Here is a 16,657-nt window from a genome sequence, read left to right as displayed (position 1 = left end):
TCAATACACCTTGCCCAGTGCTCATCACTTGTCTTACCAATGTGCTTGAATCAGTATCTATGTAAACTGCCTGCAAAAAAGATTAGAACGTATTCAAGTCCAAATGCTGCTTTAAATCTCCATACTAACTCTAACCCATAACCTAATGTATTCAATCCAATATGTCTTACCTCTACAGAAATCAAAATGTCATGTTCATGCTACAAAACAGTAATGCGGTTTAATCAGAAGTAGAACAGGTACCTATTAGGATAACACGGCGTATACACATTTTCTTGTGTGTCATAAGTCCATTTTCTTTACAGTGAATTTATGCGGCATGCCCAATGCATTTTGGGAAGAGGATCCCTTCTTCATGGGCTGCTGTAAAGATGAATGATGAATACTCTTATTAACAGTTTGACAATATGCAGGGAGTAAATACTATTACACAACAAGTGTTTTGATGTTTAGGTGTCATAAGAAGAACACTTACAATAAAGAATGACTACATGATTTTAATGGACTAGCCCACGTACATTGTACTGTAAGAAATTGTAGTGAAAACTTCTACAGGAAGATATAATATGACCGTTTAATTTTTTCATTGCCAAGTTTGCTCAAGCTGTGTTTTCGAACATCAAAACCGGATGTTCATAGTTAGCTTGAAAACAACGAAGTTACAAATAGTTCAGATACCATCACCAAGTTAATTAGAAGATGCTGAAATGTTAGTAGCTACACAAAATATGAGGTGTGGAGGACTGAAAACAATCAGCAAGAACTTTCAGAGCAAGACCAAAACTTTATCATTAACATTTCTTCAACGGCATTAACAACACAATAAATTGAGGTACTCAACAAAGGTACATAATTTGTACCTACGTATAATACCAATACATTGGAAGTGAAAGTATCAGTTTTCGTAATTTATGAGAAACCTGAGGCTACGACATTTTTTCCACAATATACTAAAAGTCCCAGAAGAAAGAGAACAGCCATAATACAAGGATTTTAAACCTCACAGTATGTTTACTGCACCAGTTTCACACAAGGTTGAAATCCTAATGAAAAAGGACTTGAGCAAAATTAATTTGCAATCTCCAAACAGATCAAATTGACCCAAAATGAATACAGAATCATCAAAGAGTTGTACCAAAATCAACAGATAATTTTTCCCTCACTTATAAAAGCAGAGCATTAGTGGTCATGGACAGGATCTTCTATTTCAAGAAAGTACAAGAACACATCATGGACTCTTCAAAATACTTACGATTACACAAGCACCCAACACTGGACATCAAGAAGACCCTCAATATAGTGCTGGATAAAGCAGCAGAACTGGAATAGATCTTCACAAACACACAATATTTTCTCACAGTACAACATCCTAGATGTCCTCGTCTATACATGCTTCCAAAAGTACATAAAAATCATAATGATCCTCCATTCAGACCAATTGTATCAGGGTGTAATTCCCTTTTTGATCCTCTCTGCAAATATGCTGATTACTTTTTGCAACCATTTGTACAAATTTGGAAATCTTACATAAAAGATACTACACATTTTTTACAACTCTTTGGATGGTGGAAAACATGAACAATGGTTACTGTGTACGATTGACGTCACAGCACTACATACCTCTATTCCCTTACAAGAAGCGATAAAAGCTTGTGAATGGGCCTTGCTGCAACAACAAGTCATACAAGCAAACAAAGTTTTCATATTGAAAATCCTGCAGTTTTGCCTAGAAACACAGCTATTTTGTGTGGAAGAATTTTTCCTTCAATTAAGTGGTACAGCAATGGGTTTTGCGGGGGTACCAGCATATGTTAACATTTTCATGTCAAAATTTGAGCAAGGCAATATTTTTACAGACCCAGAATGTGACTCTAACTTTATCTTTTACTGCCGTTTTATAGACAATATTTTTTGATATGGAACAATACTCAACAAAAATTGGAATCAAGATCAAGGATCTAAACCAGAAGAACGCAATAATACAATCCACGCATAACATCAGCGTAGACAGTAAGGGCCAGATATAGGAAGCCTAATACCGGTCGTTAACAGCCGAAATTACCGAATTTCGGCCGTTACCGACCGGTATTAGGCTTTTCTGATGTAGGGGCCTAATCTAAGGATTCAGTAATTTCAGATAAAAAGTGATGATAAAATAAATAAATATAAAAAAAAGTACAATCAGGAAATTATATGAGTCATTGTTGTGTTTTGAAGGTTTAAGAAAACGATATGAAGAATGTTCAAATGTATAAATTATATGGGCTAGGAGGGAACTTTCTAGTGTTGTGCTCATTCTTTTCCCCTCTTTTCCCTGGCCTTAAGTATTTTTAGAGGGGTCCCCTTTTTCATGTTATTGATTACGCAGTTAAACCAATAACACAGGGTTTTTTACCAATGCAGAATGTCAGAACGCTATATTGTCCAAACACGGCAAGAGAACATTCTCCTGCACAACGTTTATATTAGTTGTACATTCGAGCAGCGTACATTTGTAACAATGGTTACTGCATTTAAACCAAGTTTGGATATGTTGCAACCTTTTTATCCTGTTTCTATTTCCATTTCCTTTAAACGCTGTAGCTTGAACAGTAGTTATGTTGACCACTTTATTTCGAGATGGATTAAGTTTTAGATCAGCACAGCGTTCTAAGTAGGTGAGAAATCCTCTCATTTATTCTTAAAAATCCATGGCATTTCTATTTCTGGGCACGCACACACTAGAGCATTCATTATTCATATTTTGTTCCATGGATTTTTGCCGTTCTAATGTATACTTTTGATTTGTCAACTTACATTTGCCCAAAGCGATTAGGTATGATTATCTTTTTATTTTTCATCTGATTTAATTAGTTCATGAAGAATACAGAAACAACAATGACAGTTTAACTTTAATCACTTCATAAATTACTTTTGGCACAAACGCATTTAAAGGTTTTTCCGAGTCCAGTATATTCAGTTACGATCTGCGTGAGTAGCATATATAGTTGTATATTCGTTCAGCGCTAAGTTTTTCACTACTGGTTTGAGGCCAGCATGTGGGCACAACACATTAGGAGTGGTGAACCAGTCCTCAACGCCTCATATTTTGTGTAGCTACTAACGTTTCAGCATCTTCTAATTAACTTGGTGATGGTATCTAAACTATCTGCAACTTTGTTTTTTTCAAGCTAACTATGAGCACCCAGTTTTGGTGGTCGAAAACACAGCTTGAGCGAATTTGGCAAAGACAAAATGAAACGGTCATGCTAGGTCTTCCTGGATAAGTTTTCTCTATAATTTCGTACAGTACAATATATATTGGCTAGTCTATTCAAAATGATGTAGTCATACTTTATTGTAAGTGTTCTGCTTATGACACCTAAACATCAAAACACTTGTAATAGTATTTACTCTCTGCATATTGTCAAACTGTTAGTAGGCATAATCATCATTCATCTTTATAGCAGCCTCTGAAGAAGAGATCTTCCTTATAAAGTGCATTGGGTATGCAACAGTAAAGAAAACTGACTTATGACACACAAGAAAATGTGTATAAGTCTTGTTTGTGAAAAACAACGTTTTTGTTAGAGTTCATAAATATGAATATATGATTCATTCAATCTTGTTTACAAATTGAGTATTTTTAAGTATGAAAAACACCTCTAATCAATAAACAAAGGTGTAATAGATTTCAAACATATTGTTATTGTAAATGTTATGACATAGAAATTGTTAAAGGTAGTTGGATGTATCCGCATGCTGTGTGGCCAGGCAACAAGTGACATTGTACACTTGCTACACACATAATCCATACTGGGGGAGGCAGCCTCATTCCTGACCAGCACGCCACAATTCACACTAACAAATTAAGTGATAGAAGAGTGTTTAATTACTGCTAGGTCTGTAAAAAATATATTTAAAAATGGTTGTGCGCAATTTACTATACTAAATAACATAGTCAAGACCATGTCAGACGAAGGCTATTTCGGGGTCATGTGTTTAGCCCATTGCATCAACTGGAGGTGCAAGACTTCCTCAAAAAGGAAGACACAGTCAACAAAACACTAACCACATGCAGAAGAATTTGCACTCATTTCAGCCATTCTTTTAAAGCCCAGAAGCAGCTGCGGATTATTCAGCGTAATACTAGAGCACCATTTGAAGCCCTGATACAGAAGGTGCCAACATTCTGGAACTCCACCGTTTGCATGCTGCAACGTCTGTTTGAGCAGCACAAATAGATCAATGACGTCATTCAAAGATGAAGGGATGCAGTTGGGAAAGCTTTGACCATGTATGTGGACAAATTGGTTGTTGTTGAATACCTGACACAGATGCTACTCCCTTTTGAGTTTTACACATGGGAAGTTAGAAAGGAGGACAGTGTGATGGGCCAAGCTATCCAGTTTTTGCATCTCCTACAAGACCAGGTAAAGCACCATCTGAAAGGTTTGCCCTGCAGGTAGGAATGAAGACACAGAGGTGCATGTCTTGGATGAGATCTTAGTCCTGCGCTTGGCTTATAATATAAGTCAGCTGACATCATCAAGTTCAAAGAGTAAATATGTGCCACACTATTTGATCCATGGTACAAAAAATGTCTGCCCACTTTCTTCCCTTTTTCCGAGGTTTTTTGGAACTTTGAGTCCCACCCCGTAAATCTGAGGTGTCACCTTCAACTTCCAGAGAGGGCAGTCAACAAAACCATCAATCAGAACACCGGCAACAACAGCAGCAGAAGGACAAGACCCAACCTCTACATTGTATTGGTTTCAATTGGCAGGGCTCAAATCCTGTGCGGAGGCAATGACTGTTCCAGGAGTATCTTGATGATCTAAAAGAGGTCTGTGTGGGTCAAAATCCATTATTGTATTGGTATTGGAAGATGCGCCAATGGCAAGAGCTCAGCAGGCTGGCAATAAATGTATCTACCTTTCCCTGATGCCAGGGTGTCTGCTGAACGTGTGTTCAGTGCAGCTGGAGCTATTGTCACAGTGAGAAGGCCCAGTTTCTTGCCCCAAAAAATGGAGAGATTGAATATAATCAAAATGAACTATCATTTTATCCCCACAATTATACTGTTCAGGAAACAGCAGCACAGGCGGAGGAGGAAAGGTATTGCTCTGAAATTGAATCAAATGTGTTAGCTGACCCCGTTCTGGGTGAATTACCTGAGTTTGAGGCTGATCTCTACTTCCCATACTAATTATGCTAGTGACCCATAGAACTTTATACATTTTTTCTTGTTGAACATAGTTCTTTCTTCGCAAAAAAACAAACAAAAGAAATGAGCTAAAGGAACATTATTATTTTTGTGTCAGATATATGCTGCCCCACCTTTTTTATTAGTCACATATGTATTGCCAGATTGCAGTTGGACCAGTGTGCATTGAAGAAGCCTCCACAATTCCTTCATGATATTGGGGCCAATGCCTGTCCCCCCTTGCATGCCTATTGCCTATTCCTTTTTGCATCACTTAGCACTAGAAGGCCTACCCATGATATTATTTATTACCTACAAGACTGCCTGCCAATTCCAAATTCCAATGTGTTGCCTGCATTAAAGATGACTGAATACCAACCTGAACTATCCTTGATTGGATTGGATGAGTGCGTGACTGTTTGCGTGAGTGATGATTTAAGTTGATTGATGATTGTGGCTTGAGTGATGGTTGCTCCTTTTTTTTATATGTAGGTGATCAGGCCTTTCTTCAGGTTCTTCAGAGACCAGAACAGTCACTTTAGTTAACAAACAAAAACCTATGCGAAATACTGCAATTCTGTTTCTCTACTTGTTCTTCGGCAGCAGTACACTCAACGTCTATCTTACTTGGGATGTCATAATTCAAGATGATGATGACTGGTCTGGGACGGCGTTACTTGGAGTTAGAACTGTAGGAGTATCATGGTAGAACTCAGGCCAGGAGCTGCAGGACTACTTCATCAACAGCTAGAAGAAAGAAGTTATTGAGGATCGACTTCAGTTCAAAGGTAAACCAAGTGTTTGAGACCAAGTACTCATCTGTAGGGAATAGAGAGAGGTGTGTTTGTAAAATGTTGGTGTGTGTTGGACCTGTGGCAAAAGTGATACTCTGAGTGCCCCTTTTGTTTTTTTTTGGTCTGCATCTGAGTCTTCTTGATACACTCATGAAGCTTACCTTCCTTCTGTCTTTCTCCTTGAATCTAAAATACAGTTTCTCTTTTACAATCTGCAGGCCTTCTTCTAGTCTCCTTCATGAACGAAAGGTGAAAGCTGGCTGAGCTCAACAACCCTCCTGCTTACCTACCGGACCGGTACGGACAGGCCCCAAAGAGTGGACATTCCAGAGGAGAATGCAGACATGCTACCCTATTTTGCAATACAGAATAATTTTTCTTGTAACAATCTTGCTAACTACGAGACGTGGGTAGGTGGGGGACTTCCCAACCTAGAAGACAAAACAGTTAGATATATGATAAAGTGGGTCTTGGGGGAAGAATGGCTTTTTGCAAGGCATGTATCTGTACTCTGTCATACTGATTACTTTGTTTCCTTCTAACAATAGGTTGATGGCAAATGATGTACTGCTGCTTATTGCCCAGATGAATGTTGGCCTTGTGTTGTAGTGTGTATGTTTGTCAAACATTTCCCCAAATCCCATTACCCATCCATTATTTAAACCCCTAACACTCTTCCCTGACCTTTGTGATTTATTGAGGTGTGACTTAAATGACACCACCACTGGACCACAGACTTGGTGGGGGGATGTGGTGAAAGCAACACCAACTTACTGTAGCATCTTCTAAGCAGTAGCCCACACCAGCCCATTACCAACTGTGCATTAAAAATGATCCATTTTTTTAGATATAGAATGAAGAACATCTGTCGTCAGCATCATCATTCAGGCCTTGTGTTGCCTAACCATAAACGCCTAACCTGAGCTTGACCACTCCAGACTTTGAGTCCATTTTTTACAACTTGAGGATTTCACACATAATACTGCTAGCTCAACATTAGGCAAAACTTACCAGCATTGCTATTTTTTCTATTTTAACACAATCAGGGATTCGCATTGTGTCATCACGTGGAACTGAGGTAGTGTCAATTCCTTGTAAATCTTTGATAAATATATAACTCACTTACTCAGTCTTGTTACTGTCTTTTAGTTGCCTATGATGGATAATCAATCAATCACTCAGATTAATCCCACAGTTGGAGCTCACCTGGGTGGAACTGGAAGTGGGAACTTGCTTGAGAAGTTGTGATGCCTCCCCTGTAATCACTGCATGTATATTCAGGTAAGACAACTAGATTGGATGTAATATAATTCAGTAAGAAATAAAGTAACTGCCACTGTTTTTAATCTAGATCAGTCTCCACAATACAGGTCATCATGGCAGCATTCCCCATAAGGGTCAAAATATTTAGAGCAGTATAAGCCTAGACTCTACAACACAGTGCTACACTCTCTCTTGAGTTACAAGCACATAAACAGGATGTGTACAACTACTTGAAGGCAGCAGTGCAAAGTAAAAGTAAAAGAAACTACTCCAGGCATAAATTTAGATTAAACATTTGTTTCCCCTTTATTTATTTACAAAGAAACCCACCCTCCCCACCCAAACAACATGCCCACCTCTCTCCCAAACAAAACTGACCCAAGTCCCAAAACTCCTGTATTCCTGATGGATATGCTCCAGCCTCTGCCGCAACAAATGGGCCGCTCTCTCCTGCCTGTTGGGTGGCCCATCTGGACCAGAAGGAGCAGTTGTTTTGAGGAAAGCAAAAAAGACAAATTGCAAATAATGCTCTGTGCAAAATTTGTTTTAAATCACTGGATTGGCACAGTAGCAGTACATTGTTGGTCCCCTAGGGCCATTGGAATGTATTTATTTTATTTAATTATGAGTAGGAGAGTCACAAGGCAAATTTGTTTTACCCGCACATGTTGTCAAACATAAAAAAGCATTGACTGTGTGGCAGAAAAGTATTAACAGGTAGAAAATAACATCAAAGGACTAAAAAAACAGTGATTTGATTATTTTTTTCTTCTAGAGGCTTTTCAAGTAAATATAAACAGCCAGACACTTTGAGTTGAAAAATAAATGACTTCTCATTGATGAGTACAGCATTATGCACTATACAGAGTACATGTTGCATGTGGTGCTAGAATAATGAAGCCATGCTCATTGCTAGCAAGAACCTCTGTTGGTTTGCTACTGTCTAGAGCTCTAGTTGTGACGAATATCTATTTTTAATTCCGATGGCCCTGCTCTTAGCCAAATGCATTTCTCTATCTACCCTGTCTCCAAAGAGGCAGGTGAATGATAATTAAGATAATACATCAGTCACATACCCCATGTATGAAATGGGGATATTAATATACTATCCTGTCTGGTAAAGGAACTGACTATATAGATTTTATTTAGCACATTCGTCACTCTGTATCCCATATGGCAAACTTCACATCAAAAGATTGACTTACTCCCACTTTACTCTGTGGCATCGCCCACCACCACGTATTTCCAATAGATTACTTTGCTGGGCAGTAACCAAAGAAAGGAAACTTGAATGTCTCTACTGCAGGGGGTAGGGTAGAGGGATTAGAAAGGTAGTGCAGAGCTGTTTTTATACACATTAGAGGGGCCACTGCACTGGTCATCAATTCATCATCTTTGGTTTATGTCATGGTACAATTTGAAAGTGAAAAATCTGAACAAGTGTTAATTAAGACTGTTATGGGAATCCATGAAATACATTCTGGAATCACTTCATTTGAGTATCATATTAAATGTGGCACATGCCATGAATGGATTTTCAATTTAGTTCGTTGGGACGGAAGATCTTAGGGAAAAAAAGGAGTGACGTACTAAGAGGTGACTGAGTGGGCAAAGGGACAACATGCCTTGTTTGTTCGGTTTGCAAAGCACTGAAAACATTGTAATTACCACATCAACTGAAGCAGACACACCTTAAATAGCCAACACTGCAGTCATTAATTGATTGACCAATACTGCACTTAGGTCATAGTTGGCAAAAATACCATGGGTGAGGAGGGGGATGATGAATGATAGGTAGGATAGATCTGGCTCACTTAAAAAATTCAGTGAATCAAGGGAGTAGAACAAAGAACCAAAAAAAATAACCCCCACTTAGAACCACAGCTTTGAATGATAATGATAACTCTACATAAAGTAAGTAGAGTAGGTGAGAAGCAGCACATTCCTCACGAGAAGAGCTGTCTTGCTTATTCCTCCAAATAATCCAAATATTCATTCATTCTTTCATTCTAATTCACCCATAGCCAGCATTATTAACCCCTTCCCCGCTGGGCTAATTCCCCCGCTGTGCTGGGGGGAGGGGAGGGGCGCGCGCAGTGCCGCGGTGCTCCTGACGTGCTCAGCTCGTCACGCAGCATGGTGGAGCTGTGCTCATAATGAGCGACCACGCTCGTTTAATGGAACGCCCAGCACAGCAGTGGAATTATCCCCGCGTGAGCAAGGCGCAACGGTCATGACGAGCTCAGCTCATCATGAGCACAGCGTCACTGTGCCTCATGACAAGCTGTGCTCGTCATGAGCACCCATGTGGTTAAGCTTTATTTTCTCCCATCCAGTCTTTCACTAAATTTTCCAATACATTATCTACACATTCAGTAGCGACCCTTTCTTCCAACCATCCTTTTGCCCATCCACCACACACCCTTTCACCAACCCACCCTTTCACTCATAAACCATTTCCTTTCTTTTAAGTCAACTTCCGCTTTTCATGTCTCCCTCAAGCCATCAAAGCCCCTAATGTGAGATTTTGCTGCATTACAGATGGAAGAGGCCATAATACCTCAACCACTAGTGTGGCTGGTAAAGCTGGGGGGTGTCACTTCATGTTCATTTTTGATGACGACAAGCGAAACATGGGAATAGCTAGTGAGCAGAGAATTTGGAAGAAATTATGGGCCAGATGTAGGTAATTCTATTTTACCGATTCATAAATACAGAATTTTACCGATTCGGTATTTATGAATCGGTAAAATAGAAGTAGTGAGATGTAGGTAAATTTATTTTTCAATTTACCGAATCGGTAAGAATCGGTATTTACCGATTCGGTAAATACCGAATCGGTATTGCCCATTGATTCCTATGGGCCTTGAAGCCCATAGGAATCAATGGGCAATACCGATTTGGTATTTACCGAGTCGGTAAATACCGAATCCTGCAAGGGTGCAGGGGGTGTCACTTTGACACCCTCTAGCACCCCAAATACAGGCATGTGTGCCATGTGGCACACGTACATGCCCTAAGGGCATGTCTGTGTGTCACATGGCACAGGTGTGCATGCACAGATGTGCATGCACACCTGAATTCGGTATTTTACCACCCAATAGGATTGGGTGGTAAAATACCGATTCTTAAGGGCCTGTGACACTCTTAGGAGTGTCACCTACATGTGGATTTACCGAATCGGTAAAAATATCGATTCAGTATTTTACAGAATCGGTAAATTTACCGATTCTGTAAAATGATGGCCCCTACATGCCAAATACTTAATACAGGTCGGTAACGACCGAAATCGGACGTTACCGACCGGTATTTTCTCTCCTACATCTGGCCCTATGTGATTTACCAGTGCTCATCCCTGCTGCCGCTTCTCTTCCTCCAACGGCAATGGAGCTAGCATCACCAAGGTTCTGTGTAGCTGGAATAAAATATGCACATCATTTTGATCACAAATACACACCCCAAATACAACTACAATGCAGCACTTCAGCTCAGTTAGCACGTCAGTATCTTCCAAATATCACTCTGGGCATTTGATTTGTTGGTTCACAAAGTTAGACAAGCCAGGCGTGAAATAATGGTCAAGGAAAGACATATGGTGTTGGTTGGCTAATGCAATGGGAGTGGTACCTCATACTTTTTTCCAACCTTAGTGCACTGTCATGGGAAACTGCTGGTATACTTTAACTATAAATGAAGTATGAACAAATCTGCAGCACACTACATGGGGGGTCCATGATGACCATGGAGACTTCTTTGTGAAAAAAACTGTGTTACAGCAAGGCATAAGCAGGAAAAGGAAAGCCTTCTTAACAAACATATATGGTGATTTTAATTTAAAATACTAGCTTACTTGGGCCTGCTATCTGAATCTTAACGATAGAAAGCACCAACATTCAAATACCCCAAGATTCTGCCATAAGTCCACAGCAATCATTAAAGGACCTACTAGGACCAGCAGAGCACTCTGTAGCTGTGCTGGTGCTCGGTGCCAGCTGATCAGCTTCTTCCAGACCATGAGAATTGTCCTGTTCCTTGCCCTTGGGTGCTGATGCATGAAATGAAGAAGATAAATAAAAATAGATTAATGATTATGTTAATAATCTTCACAAAATGTTTTATGAAAAGCAAATGCAGTCGCTAAAACAGATCACCAATAGTACTACTAGGTATGACTCGAGCCTATCGACTGTCTTTCAATCCATATTCCAAATCTCCATAACAAAAACTAAAGTTGAAACAAATGTATTGCAGTGAATGATCTTTGATTCTACCTATTCCCATTTCTCAACACCCATGATGAGCCAACTCATTCTCTCTTTTTTGCAATGCATAGATGCATACTTCACATCATCACTGTGAATTTAATTAAATAACCTGGAGCTGTATGAGTTATAAACAAAGTCACACAGAGAGCACACTACTCAGTGATTCACTACAGTGACAGGAGAACAGTCTGCAATTACTTCTTAATTATTCAGCCAAAGCGAGCACCTGAGTGCGATTAGGTAGCGGCACCTGCCTAGCAGAAACTAGAATCTGGAATGGGATGGAAAAACCCACATCCACATGTACCATTGAAATATTCTCAACATTTCTTTATGTTTTTTGTTATTGGAATACACTTGTCTCAAATGTATATATTATCACATGTTTAAGTTGTTTTTCACTGTATATATTTACAGAACACACTGCCTTGTTTTGATTGTACACATTAAGAAATGTTTCAACTCGCCTTCATTGGGTTGTGTTTGTGTAATTTGAAAAAGGAAGAAAGATAAATGCAAATATCCGCACGTTAATTAAAAAACCATTTGGATATCCAAGTGTTTGTTGAATTCATGGTGTCAGAGGCACACTCTTGTTGCATAATTGTTCCTCTGTCGCTCGTCATCATCGACGTGCAGGAGCCGGTGGTCCGCGGCGGGGCGTCTCACGATCTGGAGCCGGCTGCTATATATCCACTTAAAACACACCACAGTTGAGGCGCCACACACTGTATGTTTAGTCACCTTTTATTGGCAGGATTTGCAGGGGTGGGTGAGCCTCAAGGCCCCTATGGTCCCTGCCGGCTGCCCACCTCCTGCCAGAGTCAGCATTGCTTTTGGGCAGAGGAAGCTTCTAACATGCATGTTAGCAGCTTCCTCTGCCTAAATATTTATTTGTGCTGGTTTGCCCCAAAACGGGTTTAGCGTCTGGCTAGAATTAAAAAAGTAACGTTAACCAGATTATAAAACGTTCAGAATCTTGGCCATAGTCTGAATGAGGACCACATTGCAGACTCCACAGTTTGCCAGAGACCAGTGAGTCATGGAAAGCCAGGTAGAGTTTTTGATAGTGGAGGACAATTACTCCATTGTTGAAGTACGTTCCTTGCAATAAGAATGGCAAAGGCTGGAAGGAACAACCATTTATTGAAGAGAAAGTATCACAGGTAAGGAGCCCATTGTGTAAAGCCCACCCATTTCTGCTGTCCTCCAAGGCATGAATGTGGAACCTGGGAACACACTTGGAAGATGCAATCATGTTACACATAACAGAAAGAATACTGAGTACAGAATATAGAAAATAAGAAAATATGACACCACACTAAGGATACCACATCTCCACCCTTGATAAACAAAAACAAAAAACAAATATGCAACTCAACAGGAACAAAGATAGTACAAATTCCTGCAAGTAATCAGTTTTTTTATGTCTCCCCCTCCTGGGTATGCTATCTCTCACAGAGGTACCATCACTAATGACACTAACACAACCATCAGGCCTGGTGACGTCTGTGCCCTGTATCGGAACTTGGATGACCAAACCCTCACATTCACTCATGAAGTTAGAAGCCTGCAAGGTTTTACTTCTGGTGAGACTTCGTCCCAGCAAGTCATTATTGTTGGAACTCAATGTATGTAATTGAGAAGAGACTGTTGACAATTTCCACTCAAAACAGTCTGTACGGGGGTAACAGCAAAGTCCCTGGAAGTTGCGACTTACTCCTTAAAGCAGAGCTTTGACAGTCATTCGATGTCACAATATTCCTCTTAGCCCACCAATGTCCATCTTCTAATCCTACAGAACAACGTGCAACTTTAGAAGCTTTAAATAGTCCAAGGAATTGAAAATCAACTTTAGAATTTTTTGACTCATGTCCTTTAACATCACACAAGCACCCACTTTGTTTTTTTTTCAAAAGCCACGCTTCTTAAAATCATGATACACTTTCATTCTCTCCTGAGAAGCTTTCACACTCGATCTGACTCCGTCCATGCTAGATTGACTACCATGCAAAATGTAGAAACCCCAATTGCACTATGAGGGGCATTGCGATATGCCCATACTTTTCTTTGAACAAACTGAACTGCATTCTCACCACAAGATAGTGCAGTCTGGTCTCAGTAGCACCATTAGCTTGTGTAGAGAACAATGCAATATTGTAATGATTAATGACTCTTTTTTAAAACAAAATTAATTCCAACTTTTCTGAAATCAATTGGACCCTGTAACAAGTTCTTCAGGATAACCCTGTCAAGTGAAAATCTTTTCTAAGAATTGTATATCATTAGTGGTAGTTTCAACAACAAAATCATAGTAAGTCCATGTGGAAAAGTAGTCTATGAGCACTATTATATATTCAGACCCATCCGGTAAAGCTAGTGTAGGTGAGGTGAAATCAAGTGCTAATTTAAACCATGGAGTTTGAGGCAAAGAAGTTGGAATGAGTGGGGTCATTTCCAAACTTTATTTGACATAATATACTCTTGACATGCATCCATAAAACTGTCAACATGTTTGTCCATGTATGGCCACCAAAAAGAAGACCTCAGAGTTTTCTTCATAGCTGTAGACCCTAAGCATAGTCTATGCGCTAAATCCATAACTTTTAATCTCAAACATTTAGGTACCACAAATTTACCAGCATATAGTAGTATGTCTTTCTCCACCATAAATTGGTCAGATAGAGGACTAAAGCAGTACAAATATCCTTTTGAATGATTAACATGTGGCCATACTTGTTGCATAGATTGCTTAGCTTTATTTATTACTAGCTTACCCGTCGCGCCTTGCTGCGATCTCCGAAGAAAGGAAATTCAAGGAAACTCGTAATGATAACATTCAATTTACATTGTGTAATTTTTATTGAAACGTATTCATTTTAATATGGAAAACATCATTTCAAAGTGTCGTTTTAATTCTATTTATTTACTCGAGTGCTTGTGGATACACAATTTTTTGTTTTTCCGTCTTGTGCGTACATCAGTATTCGAAAAATTATGAGGGCCCTGGGAGGGCGATATATAAAGAAATTTTATGGCAGAAACCTTAGCGGGAGTGTACTCAACAACTTCCCAAAGTTTCATCGTGATCGGATGAATGGTGTTTTAATTCTATTTATTTATTGGAGTCCCTGTGGATACACGATTTGTTGTTTTTCCGTCTGGTACGTACATCAGTATTCGAAAGATTATGAGGGCCCTGGGGGCCGATATTTAAAACATTTTTATGGCAAAAACATTTGCGGGAGTGTACTCAACAACTTCCTAAAGTTTCATGATGATCGAATGAATGGTGTTTTAATTCTATTTATTTATTCGAGTTCTTGTAGATACACAAATTGTTGTTTTTCCGTCTGGTGCGTACATCAGTATTTGAAAGATTATGAGGGCCCTGGAAGGACGATATTTAAAAAAAAATTATGCCAGAAACCTTCGCGGGAGTGTACTCAACAACTTCCTAAAGTTTCATGGCGATCGGATGAATGGTGTAGTAGTGCATATGTCAGAAACCTTCGCGGGAGTGTACTCAACAACTTCCCAAAGTTTCATGGCGATCGGATGAATGGTGTAGTAATGCATAAAGGACAAACAGACAGACAGACTGACAGACAGACATTCATTTGTTTTTATATATATAGATGGCATGCCTTATTCCACTCTGGTTCTGAAAGTTTGCCCTGACAGCTATCTACTACATCTAAGCTAGCCACCATGCATTCATTACCTGACAGCTCTCCCTCAATTGATCTATTTTTCACTTGAACCGGAAGACAAGAATACCAGTCTACGCTGGCGTTAATACTCCCAAGCCAAGAATGTATCTAAGCAGGAAATCCTGCATCTTAGACAGAATCCTAATGTATCTTGACAATGCTGATACAGTGCCTTGATCTTTTAACAGATTAATTAAGGTTTTATGATCTGTGCATAGTTTAAATTGTGTACCACAAATATTGGTTCTAAATTTCTCTATAGATCATACACAAACAAGTTATTTTCTTTCAATGGTATTATATCGTCTGTCTACATCATACAAAACTCTGGAGATAAAGGCAATAGTGGCTTCCATATTGTCAACACATTGGCATAAAACAACGACTAGGCCCACTGCACTTGCATCAACTGTTATTATGCACTGCTGACCGCTTATATAAGATTTCAATGCAGAAACCTTGGTCAATATTTCTTTGATCTTTACAAATATTTTTTGTTCTTCAGATCTCCACATGAACTTTTATTTTTCTATAAGCATCCTTTAAAGAGGCTCTGTAAGAGCGACTCACCAACTGAAGAACCTGGAATAGTAACTGTTTAATTCTAAAAAGGATTTTAGCTCCTCTTTACTACTGGAGGGAGATACAACCCTGAACTCTTTCATAAGGTCTTCCATGGGTTTAACTCCATCTGCAGTCATGCAGTGTCCAAGTTACGCAATCCTTTTGGTGACAAATTTGTATTTGTCATTAGACACAATCATATCATGTTTGATTAAAATGTGAAGTACTTCGTTTCACATATAATTATGTTCACTGACCGTTTTGGCAAAGATAAGAATGTCATTGTGGAAAGCCAATACACCAGGTATGTCATTAAAGAGAGTAAACATTTGCTTTTGCAACACACTTTCTGCTGCAGCTAAAACAAACTGCAAGCATGAATATTTGAAGGCCCCAAATGATGTAATACATTATGTAAGGGCCTGCGACTCTGCTTTAGGGGTAACTAGTGGTAGGCTGCCTTGAGGTCAGTGTTACTGAAAAAGTGTGTCCACACTAAAGTGGATAGTAGTTCATTAATTTTTGGCAATGGATGGCAATCCACCAGGATATTCCAACGTAGATCAGCACACAGATGTATCTGCCCAATCTTTTTTTAGCTATAACAGACACACTGATCCACAGAACAGTGTTGACAGGTTCAATGATTGATCTTATCCTTGCACAACTGGTCAAGATGTTTCCTTAAATCAGCCATTACTGATAAGGGAAATCTCTTACTTTATGCTTTACATGTACAGCATTAGGTTTCAAAATAATTTCCTGTTCAAACCCCGGAACTGTCCCAATATCATCCAAACAAACTGTGGGATATTTAGAAATGATTTGATCAATGCATTCCTCCTTGGTCTCAAGTGACGTGACTGGAACACT

Source organism: Lissotriton helveticus, chromosome 5_1 (genome assembly GCF_964261635.1).
Source record: "Lissotriton helveticus chromosome 5_1, aLisHel1.1, whole genome shotgun sequence".
Classification (NCBI taxonomy): Eukaryota; Metazoa; Chordata; class Amphibia; order Caudata; family Salamandridae; genus Lissotriton; species Lissotriton helveticus.
This window is presented reverse-complemented; position numbering follows the sequence as displayed.